This window comes from Lactuca virosa, chromosome 4, assembly GCF_052849685.1.
Source record: "Lactuca virosa cultivar CGN04683 chromosome 4, Lactuca_virosa_CGN04683_v6, whole genome shotgun sequence".
NCBI classification, from domain to species: domain Eukaryota; kingdom Viridiplantae; phylum Streptophyta; class Magnoliopsida; order Asterales; family Asteraceae; genus Lactuca; species Lactuca virosa.
In genome coordinates, this window is record NC_136429.1 from 433,486,886 (window position 1) to 433,497,055 (window position 10,170).

At 39.2% G+C, this 10,170-nt stretch overlaps 1 pseudogene; it reads right to left on the reverse strand.

Moving 5' to 3' along the window:
• Positions 1–8,452: 8,452 nt before the first annotated feature.
• On the reverse strand, positions 8,453–9,208 carry LOC145106638 (secreted RxLR effector protein 161 pseudogene; annotated as a pseudogene).
• Between the last annotated feature and the right edge of the window lie 962 nt (positions 9,209–10,170).

The window sequence follows — 10,170 nt, forward strand, 5'->3', positions numbered from 1 at the left end:
AAGATCTTCCAGATCCGCGTGGTTTCCCCGATTCGCCATCGTCAGCGAGTACTGATGCTTCCTTAGCCGACAAATTACAACTTGTTGACGATAAATCCATCTCTGCGATATCGTATAACGCCTTATCTGGTGGGTGTTCAGCTACAACTCTACGTTTCACAGGCTCTGTTCATGGCACCTTAGTCCAGGTACTCTTAGACGAAGGAAGTACTCATTGTGTTGTTCAGACCCGCATTGCTCAGTTCCTCAATCTTACCATCGAAGCGATTGACCCATTTTCTGTACTTGTCGGCAGTGGCGAACGCCTACCGTGTACGGGCATCGCCAAACACGTTGAATTACTTATTCAGGGTGAGACAATTGTGGTCGATTTTTATGTGATTCCGTTACAAGGTTGGGATGTGGTCTTGGGTGTCTCGTGGCTTGCAACTCTGGGTCCGGTGATTACAGATTATTCTTCTTCCACATTTGAATTTTCATGCAATGGCAAATCAATCAAATGGCAAGGTGATCTTAATCCGGTAGCTCAACCGATTCAGTTTCACGGATTTCGACAATTGTTGCACTCAGAAGGTATTGCTCAATTATCTCACTTATCTCTACTACCACCAGAACAGCACCAGCCTCCATACACACCAGACTTACAAGCTTTACTCGATCGTTTTGCTGATGTTTTCACTGCTCCTCGAGGGCTACCTCCTAGTCGCTCTCAGGATCACCATATTGAGCTTGTGCCTAATAGTAAACCCGTTTCGATCCGACCTTATCGCTACCCGCACTTCCAAAAGCAGGAAATCGAACGCTTAGTCCAGGAAATGCTGCAACAAGGTCTCATTCGGCCAAGCACAAGCCCTTTTTCTTCACCGGTTTTGTTGGTCAGCAAAAAAGACGTCACATGGCGTTTTTGTGTCGATTATCGGGCGCTTAATGTTATCACCATACGCGATCGCTTTCCTATTCCTTCCATCAATGAGTTATTCGATGAATTACACGATGCTCACTACTTTTCTAAATTGGATTTATTGGCTGGGTATCATCAAATTCAGCTAGCTCAAGGTGATATTATGAAAACTACATTTCGTACCCATGATGGTCACTATGAATTTATGGTTATGCCCTTTGGGCTAACTAATGCACCATCCACCTTTCAAAGACTAATGAACGATGTTTTCCGACCATTTTTGCGTCGTTTCATTTTAGTTTTTTTTGATGATATTTTTATCTATAGCAAAACATGGGCTGATCATTTACAACATATTCAGACTACTTTACAGCGGTTGAAGGATCACAAATTAGTGGCAAAGTTGTCTAAGTGCACTTTTCGACAGCCTCAAGTCACTTATTTGGGTCATATTATTTCAACACAAGGAGTATCGGTGGACCCGGATAAGATTCTTGCTATTCAAAACTGGCTGGTACCTACCACAGTAAAGGCGGTTAGGGGTTTCCTAGGGCTGACCGGATACTATCGCCGCTTCATCAAAAATTATGCCTCCATTGCCGGCCCCCTCACTGATTTACTAAGGAAAGACGCTTTTTCCTAGAACTCGACCACGTTGCAAGCTTTTACTCAAATCAAGGAGCTCCTAAGTTCCACACCAGTACTTAAATTACCAGATTTTACCAAACCATTCACCATTGAAACTGATGCTTCTGGTCAAGGTATTGGTGCTATCTTATCCCAAGATAAGCATCCCTTGGCATATTTTAGCAAGAAACTATGTCCACGCATGCAACAGGCTTCTACGTATCACCGTGAGATGTATGCGATCACACAAGCTATTGCTAAGTGGCGGCAATATTTACTCGGTTATAAGTTCACCATTTTAACTGACCAACAATCCCTTAAACGTCTTCAAGATCAAGTGATTCAGACTCCTGAGCAACAAAAATGGTTGGGTAAACTTTTGGGGTTTGACTTTGAAATATTCTATCGGCCCGGTAACCAGAATAATGCAGCCGACGCTTTGGTCCCGGGTTCCTTCAGGGCATTTAATGACCATCTCAACACCAATTCCTACCTTCTTGCAAGATTTTTTTGAAGGCAGCCAAAACAGATTTGGATTGGTCCACACTATTCCAACAGATAACTTCTAACCCGATGAGCTTTCCAGACTACAAGGTTAAAGATGGCATGATCTTATACCGTGATCGTTTATTGGTTCCTAACAATGCAACCCTTCGTACACAACTTCTTACCGAATTTCATTCTTCGGTCATTGGGGGTCACTCCGGTATCACCCGCACATATCAACGGTTGGCGGCCAATTTTTACTGGAAAAATATGAAAGCTGATGTTCAACAATTTGTTGCAAATTGTCACATTTGTCAACAAACTAAACCATCCTTTCTTTCACCGGGGGGTCTTCTTCAACCATTACCAATTCCCCAAGCCGTTTTCGAAGATATCGCAATGGATTTTATCACCTGTCTTCCGCTGTCACAGGGTAAAACTGTCATTATGGTGGTGGTGGACCGGCTGTCCAAATATGGCCATTTTGTGGCTTTACCGTCTTCATTTAACAGTGTGTCAGTAGCTACGGTTTTTATCAATGAAATAGTTCGTCTTCATGGGGTTCGATTGTCGATTGTGACCGACCGAGACGCACGGTTTATGACGGATTTCTGGAAGGAATTACACCGCTTACACGGTACTGTTCTCAAGTTTAGTACCGCCTACCATCCACAAACGGATGGGCAATCCGAAGCTCTTAATCGTTGTGTCAAAATGTATCTTCGTTGTTTTGTTGCCTACTTTCCAAAGAAATGGGTTCAATTTTTGCCTTGGGCTGAGTTTTGGTATAATACATCTTACCAAACTTCATCACAAATGACCCCCTTCGAAATCTTATATGGTCGCAAACCACCTACTATTGCTCGATATCTTCGAGATTCGACCACCAATCGGAATTTGCAGGAACAATTCTTGGAACGTGATGTTGTGCGCTCTCAACTTAAAGTCAACTTCCCCAAAGCTCAAAACAGGATGCAATTGGCTGCTAATAAACACCGTCGGGACGTGCAATTTCAGGTTGATGACAGGGTCTATGTGAAGTTCCATCCTTACCGCCAAAAATCAGCCCATTTACAACGCCACCACAAGCTTGGCCATCGTTATTTTGGTCCTTACCGTATTATGGCTCGCATTGGGGAAGTTGCTTACAAGTTGGATTTACCGGTTACTGCTAACATTCATCCGGTTTTTCACGTGTCCTTACTTCGTCGGTGTGTAGGGAAACCGGACCACCAAATCACTCCATTACACTTGGTCGATTCTACAAATACCTTAATCCTTCAACCCCAACAGGTTCTCCAACGACGTTCTGTTTACAAAGGCAACAAGCTTGTTCCTCAAAGTTTAATTCAATGGGAAGGTTTACCATCAGATGCTTCTACTTGGGAAGATGATCCACAACTGCAACATCAATTTCCTAATTTCAACCTTGCGGACAAGGTTAATTTTAATGGAGGCGGTATTGTCATGACTCAAGATGTTCAAATAGCCCAAGGCAACAACAGGGGGGCCATTGTGCAACCAGAGCAAATTAGAAGGAGTGAAAGAAACAGAAAGATACCCAAAAAGTATGAGGACCACATCATGGGAGCCACATCAGCAATACGCTAACGGATTTTGTTATTCGTATCTATTTACATAATGTATTGTGTGAGCTGGAGAGGCAGGCATATTGTTAGATCTATGATCAATTTCCCATCTTAATTCTTACAGTTATGTTCTTCCCATCATCAAATTCTCTCAATCATTCAATTAAATTTATTTGACTCCATTACTGTTAATTAGATTCATAACAAACGAGAGGTTCAACAAGTGTTTACCTCACCTTATAATGGCGCAGAAAACATAAAATCTATGTTGTATCTTTGGTTAAAACACAGGGGTATAGGGGTAATTTGTACCAAGGGAGAGTGGATGTCCTCCCCTTTGTTTGATTTTTGATTTCAAAACTCTATTGTGTACTATTTCTTCCTTTCGGGCTCTCGTCTAGTTACTTGCTAGGCGGGTGTTCCGTTTTTTATTATATATTTGCCGTTTCCAAAAAAAAAGATACTTATAATAGATAAACATACAAAAATATGCTAGTTATATTTTGGAATTAGCAGTAAAGGGAATGTCATTTTTCAAAATAATTGATGACATCTTACGTTCAACCCATTAATGCATAACTATTTCTTAAATAGATGTACCTTGGTATTGGATAGATAAGTGTAGAAATCGCCCATGAGTCCACCAACAACATGATGAAGATCCAATTGAAGTCCACAAACAACATGATGAAGATCCATTTGAAGTTCATCAAGAACTTTCGAATTGATATTTCTTGCATCTTGTTTCTTAGCATGATTTTTAATGCAATCAAACCTCACCACCTTCATTGCATTTGTCTCGAGTACACATTGTGGTACTTCACATAGATTCTCTTCATGCCACAAACCTACAAATATTATGCAGTTTATGAATTTTGAACACGATAGAATGAAAATGGATGCAAAAAGGATGGAGAATTCTAAAAGCGTACTTGACACGAACAGTTGATGCACCTAAGGACTCAGGAGAGGCAATCTTGAATCAGGAACTTCAACGTTTAGGTTACTTTTAATTGCTGCTTATGAAAAAAACAAACATGTAAATGGTAAAGAGAAAAATATCAATTTACATGTATTAATATTAAATCAGGGTTTGTAGATGTATTTCATTTGCCTCTGTTATTTCATTCCTCTGTAAAAATAACTAACTGCCAGAAAACCTTAAAAAAACACAATATGCACAAATTAAATATGATCAAATCGAACAAAAAGAGAAATGAGGATATAAGTGAGAGACACGGTATGGTCAAAATATGTGTTGATGGGTATACTTTAATTGATTGTAATTAATGGAAAAAAATATAAACCCACGTTTATTAATCCATAGCCATGTGTTTATTAAAACACCATAAATGACCTTCTTGCCCTATCTTATTCATTTCTTCATCTTCCTCTTTACAAACCCTGTATTTAAATACCCACAAAGCTTTAGAAATTTACAAAATCCTCCCAAGAACAAATAAGTCATAATAACAAATGCAGTAGATAATGGGGAACTGGAACTTCAAGAAGTAATACTAAATCAGTAAAATCACAGTAAGTAATTAACCATATTAATCACAAAAGGAACAAAAAAAAACTTCAACTTCATTTCGTTTTACAAAGTTATCTTCACAATAAGAGCCAGAAGAATATAGAACAAAATCAAAGAAAGTAAACAACCTTCTTGTTAGGTGTTCGTTTTTCCACCCTTCATTTCTTGGATCAAAATCTAAGAATACCAACATAGATACAAAACGTCAATGTTCTTGGTATGACACATCTTATTGCTATGATATTATGATCTACCTTATAAATACAAAAAAAATGTTAAATGTCAAAACTTTGAAGAAAATAAAAGATCAGATAAATACAGAGAAAAACAGACCTTTAGCCATGGATTTTCATCTGACTTGATGTCACAACTAGCATTTTTAGCTAGGAAATTTTGTTTCCATGTAAACATCAACTATTGTAAAACTTGTAATCTAAGTGGATATCGTATTCTATGCTCAATCAAAAACATCCATTTGAATCAAAACCCCTGAGTGAAGTCCAAAACCTAATTCAATACATCTCAGATACTCAATTGTGGGTTTCACAACCCTAATAACCCGGTTCACCTCAGGATGGACCAGGATCCTCTTATTGGGCCTAATGGGCCAATAAACTCTCAATTTGACTATTGGGCCTTATTGGGCCTAAAATGTCTCACCTTGTCATCATAGGCCTTAATGGGCCGTAAATGGGTTTGTAAGCCCTATTGGGCCATAAACCCCATTCTTTCCTCATATTGGGCCGTAAACCCCATCCCTTCACCACCTTTGGGCCGTGAACCCATCAAGGGGCCCATCGGGCCGAAATTTCCATACTAGACCCTATAACATTCGAATATATTCATTTATGGCTCAAACTCTTCTTTCTCTTTTCCTTTCCCCTCATTCTCGGCTATGCTAAAAAAAAGAAAAAAAAAGAGTTAATATAAGGAAAATTGTGAGGAAGACATCTCAGCATTGCATGGTGAATATCCATGCATAATACCCACCATACAACTAAGAAATCTCATGCATCTAGGTAAGTCTCATCACCCTCTCTCCCCTCTCTTTCTTATTCTCGGCCAAGGACCAAGAAAACCACCATCAACTTAATTTCTACTTCAAGCTTATCTCTAAACCTCTCATCTCCATCTAAATCCTCAAAAGAAAAATCCTCTTATCTTCCCTAAAATCGTGTTGGTGTAAGGTGTGTTCAAAAGGTCTTTCCATCCAAGATCACTTCAAGCTACACTCTTGTGGTAAGATCTTGTAAACTTAAGTTGGTTTACTTCACTTTTAGCTAAGTCAATCCTCATAAACACATGTTTTCATGATTCTTGCTTCCTAGAACTTCCTAAGTTCGAAATCCACTCAAGAAAGCTTATAGGGCCTTCCAAGATCAAGGACCTTAGTTGTCCTTTTACATGTATGTTGGGCCGGGACATATGTTCTCATTCCTTTCGAGCCTGGAAATAATTCACATGCTTAGTGGGCCTTAGTTGTCCACTTACATGTTTATTAGGCCTGGAATACACCTTGTATGTTTTTCTTTTTCACGTAAATTCAATTAAGGATCTAGTGAGACGTGTCGGTTGACACCTATTGAGTGTACGATCGTAGCCTGTAGTTATAACTAGAGTCTCCTGGAGGGAGAGCGGGAGTTGTGTATAGATCTATACGGGGGTGACACCCCACACCTGAGCTGTTCACTACAGTTAGACTAGGCCAGTCTAGGGTGACAAAATCCTTACCTTATTCCGTCGGCGTAAAAAAAAAACGCTATGACAGGCGAAATGGTCATTATCAAGTATGGTTATAACGACTCACTTAGAGGAATTAATGTTATAAAATTTACGGGAAACCATCCTTGTGATTGATAACACGTTAAAATACTCGCGCTGGTACTCAACCTCGGGTGTTGAGATTCCATCATTCTCATAGGCAGACAACATCGGGTTGTCTGGGGTCATTCTCTTTATACTCTCACAAACTTTAACACACATGCATTAATACAAGACATTTTCTCAGACATATCAAACTGTTTTTCAGAAAATATCGGATTTTCTGGTGTTTACAAAGTAATACAAAACATTTTCTCAGACATGCTTATGAACTCACAAACATTTTTATGTTGACATTTTTAAATTAACTTGTATTCTCAGGAAACCGTTGAACAGGTTGGGCAGAAAGAATTTATGGATATTCTGTTATGTTTTGTTTCATCATACTTTGAATATTTTGGCATGTAATATTGAAATACAATATTTGATGTAAACCAATGACAGTTGTAATATTACATGTGTGATGATGATGATGTTATGTTTCAATTATATACTCTGTGATGATAGTACAAGAATGAAGTCACCCAAGCCCCCGGACGTTTCCACCGTCTAGTTCGGGGGTGTGACACTTGATATTGGGGGTCTGCTATTTAAATAGCTTCTCACTTTAATACCTGTAAATACACACACAGACAAACAGTTAAAGTCTTTCTTAGAGATTTTCAAAGGGGGAGGGAATTTGGTGGTGAGGGAAGAGCACTAAGATTGGGAAATACATTACAAAAAAAAACAATTTAGTACAAAAATTCCATAAAAGGTAGAAAATATCAAGTGTTCTTCTACCTGAGTACTCACCTGTATCGACAACGATGAATTCACTGGTAGATGCAATAAAGGTAAGATCATGATGGTGGTGCCGTGATTTTTTCTTTTTTAGAGAGACAAAGATTGAGGAAGAGAGAAGTCAGTGGTTTGTGGTGGTTAGATACGGTGGTCTAGGTTCTGTTATACTAGATGATACGTTTGGGTTCTATGTTTTTGAAGATCAAAAGAGAAGCGGGAGGAAGTCGTACAAAATAAGAGGTATTTACTGAAATCGGGGGGATTAAAGGGGCTAGGTCACAATCAGGAGAGAATTAAGAGTAAAATCAGGGAATTAAAGTGCTAGGTCAAAATCAAGAGATATATAAGGATAAGTATGTTTTGGTTAATTGTATTTTAAACTTAAACACTTGGACGTCTTAAAATATATTAATATTTTATTATTTTATTTTTAGAAAGGTAAGATTTGTTTTATAAGATAGTGTATATATATATATATATATATATATATATATATATATATATATATATATAAACACACACACACATATGATAATATTGCCATATGATTATGATAAAGAGAAATTACAAGAGTTCTCAATGAAAAGCATAAAGACTACAAAGAATAAAGTGGGTATAAATACTAGCTAGACAAAACCCTAATGGGCTAAAGACTAAAGGGCCCATAAACAAGTGGGCTAATGATATATAGGCTAACAATCCTCCTCAAACTCACAATGTCGCAGCAATAAGCATTAAGATTTTGTCACATAAGAACCGAAACCGAGAAGCCGATAGAGCCTTCGTAAAAATATATGCAAGCTGCAAGGTTGATGAAACAAACGGAAGGGATATGGTCTCGAGCTGCAAGTGATGATGGCTAAAATGACATTCAATCTCAATGTGCTTCGTCCGCTCATGAAAAACAGAATTCTTGGCAATTTGTATCGCACTTTTGTTATCACAATACAAGGGAGTAGATGAAGAAATGTGAACTACCATATCCGCAAGCAGCCACCATAACCAGATAATCTCACATGTAGTTACAGCCATAATATGATATTCAGCCTCCATGGAAGATCTAGAGACAACGTCTTGTTTCTTGCTCTTCCATGAAATGAGAGACTCACCAAGAAATACGCAAAATCCAGTGGTGCACTTATGATCATGGCGATCACCATCCCAATCAGCATCACAACAGGCACGTAACTCAAGAGAAGACGTCGAGGGAAACAAGAGGGTTTGAAGTTGAGTGCCACGGAAATATCTCAGAATACGGAGAACAACTCCCCAATGAGCAGAGGTAGGAGCAGTAACAAACTGACTGACAACATGAACATCATGAGCAATATCTGGACGAGTAGCTGTGAGATAGACCAAACTTCCCACAATAGTGCGATAAAGATTTGGATCGGACAATGGAACACCATCAGTAGGAGAGTACCGTGCATTGGTTCTCAAGAGGAGTATCAACAGTCTGATTGTCATAGGGGCCCGCCCGTGTAAACAAGTCAGATATATATTTAGTTTGGGAAAGACGATACCCTTTCTTAGACTGAGCTACCTCAATACCCAAGAAATAATGCAGCAAGCCCAAATCCTTCATAGAAAATAGATGAGCTAGATCATGCTTCAAAGACTCAATACCACCATGGTCATCACCCATAATAATCATTATATCCACATATAAGGACAAAAGAATCCGTCCTGCACTCGAGCATCTAACAAACAAACAGAATCGTAATTACTCCGGACAAATCCAAGAGAGGTAACCATTGTGGAGTATTTCTCAAACCAAGCACGAGGGGCTTGCTTGAGACCATAAAAAGCTTTGTGCAGCCGACAAGCCTCACCCGGCCGGTGCTGAATTCCTGGGGGAGGAGTCATATAAACCTCTTCATGGAGGTCACCATTCAAAAATGCATTCTTGACATCCATTTGAAAGATCTTCCGCTGTCGAACGGATGCAACTGCAATCGTAGTATGAAATGTCGTCATCTTTGCAACTGGGGCAAATGTATCCTCGTAGTCAAAACCATACTGTTGGGAATACCCTTTTGCTACAAGGCTGGCCTTGTACCGATCATCATACCCATCAGCTTTTGTTTTTATCTTGTACACCCAATGACAACCTATTGTATGCTTCACAGGAGGAATACAAACCAAATCCCATGTATGAGTCTGATGAAGAGCATTGAGTTCCTTAGCCATAGCATTCTGCCAAAGAGGATCTAAAACAGATTCTCTATATGATTCAGGTTCAGACAGATGATGGATGCTTGCTATAAATGAAGAAAATGGTCCTGAATATGTAGAGTAAGCAAAATATGGAAGCTTGGTGGACTTGACAGGACGAGTAGATCTCCTGAGGGGTGGTGGTGGAGGTGAATCTTCAATTACAACAATCGGAGGAGCAGGTTCAGAAACCGGGGGAGTCGAGGAACTCTTTG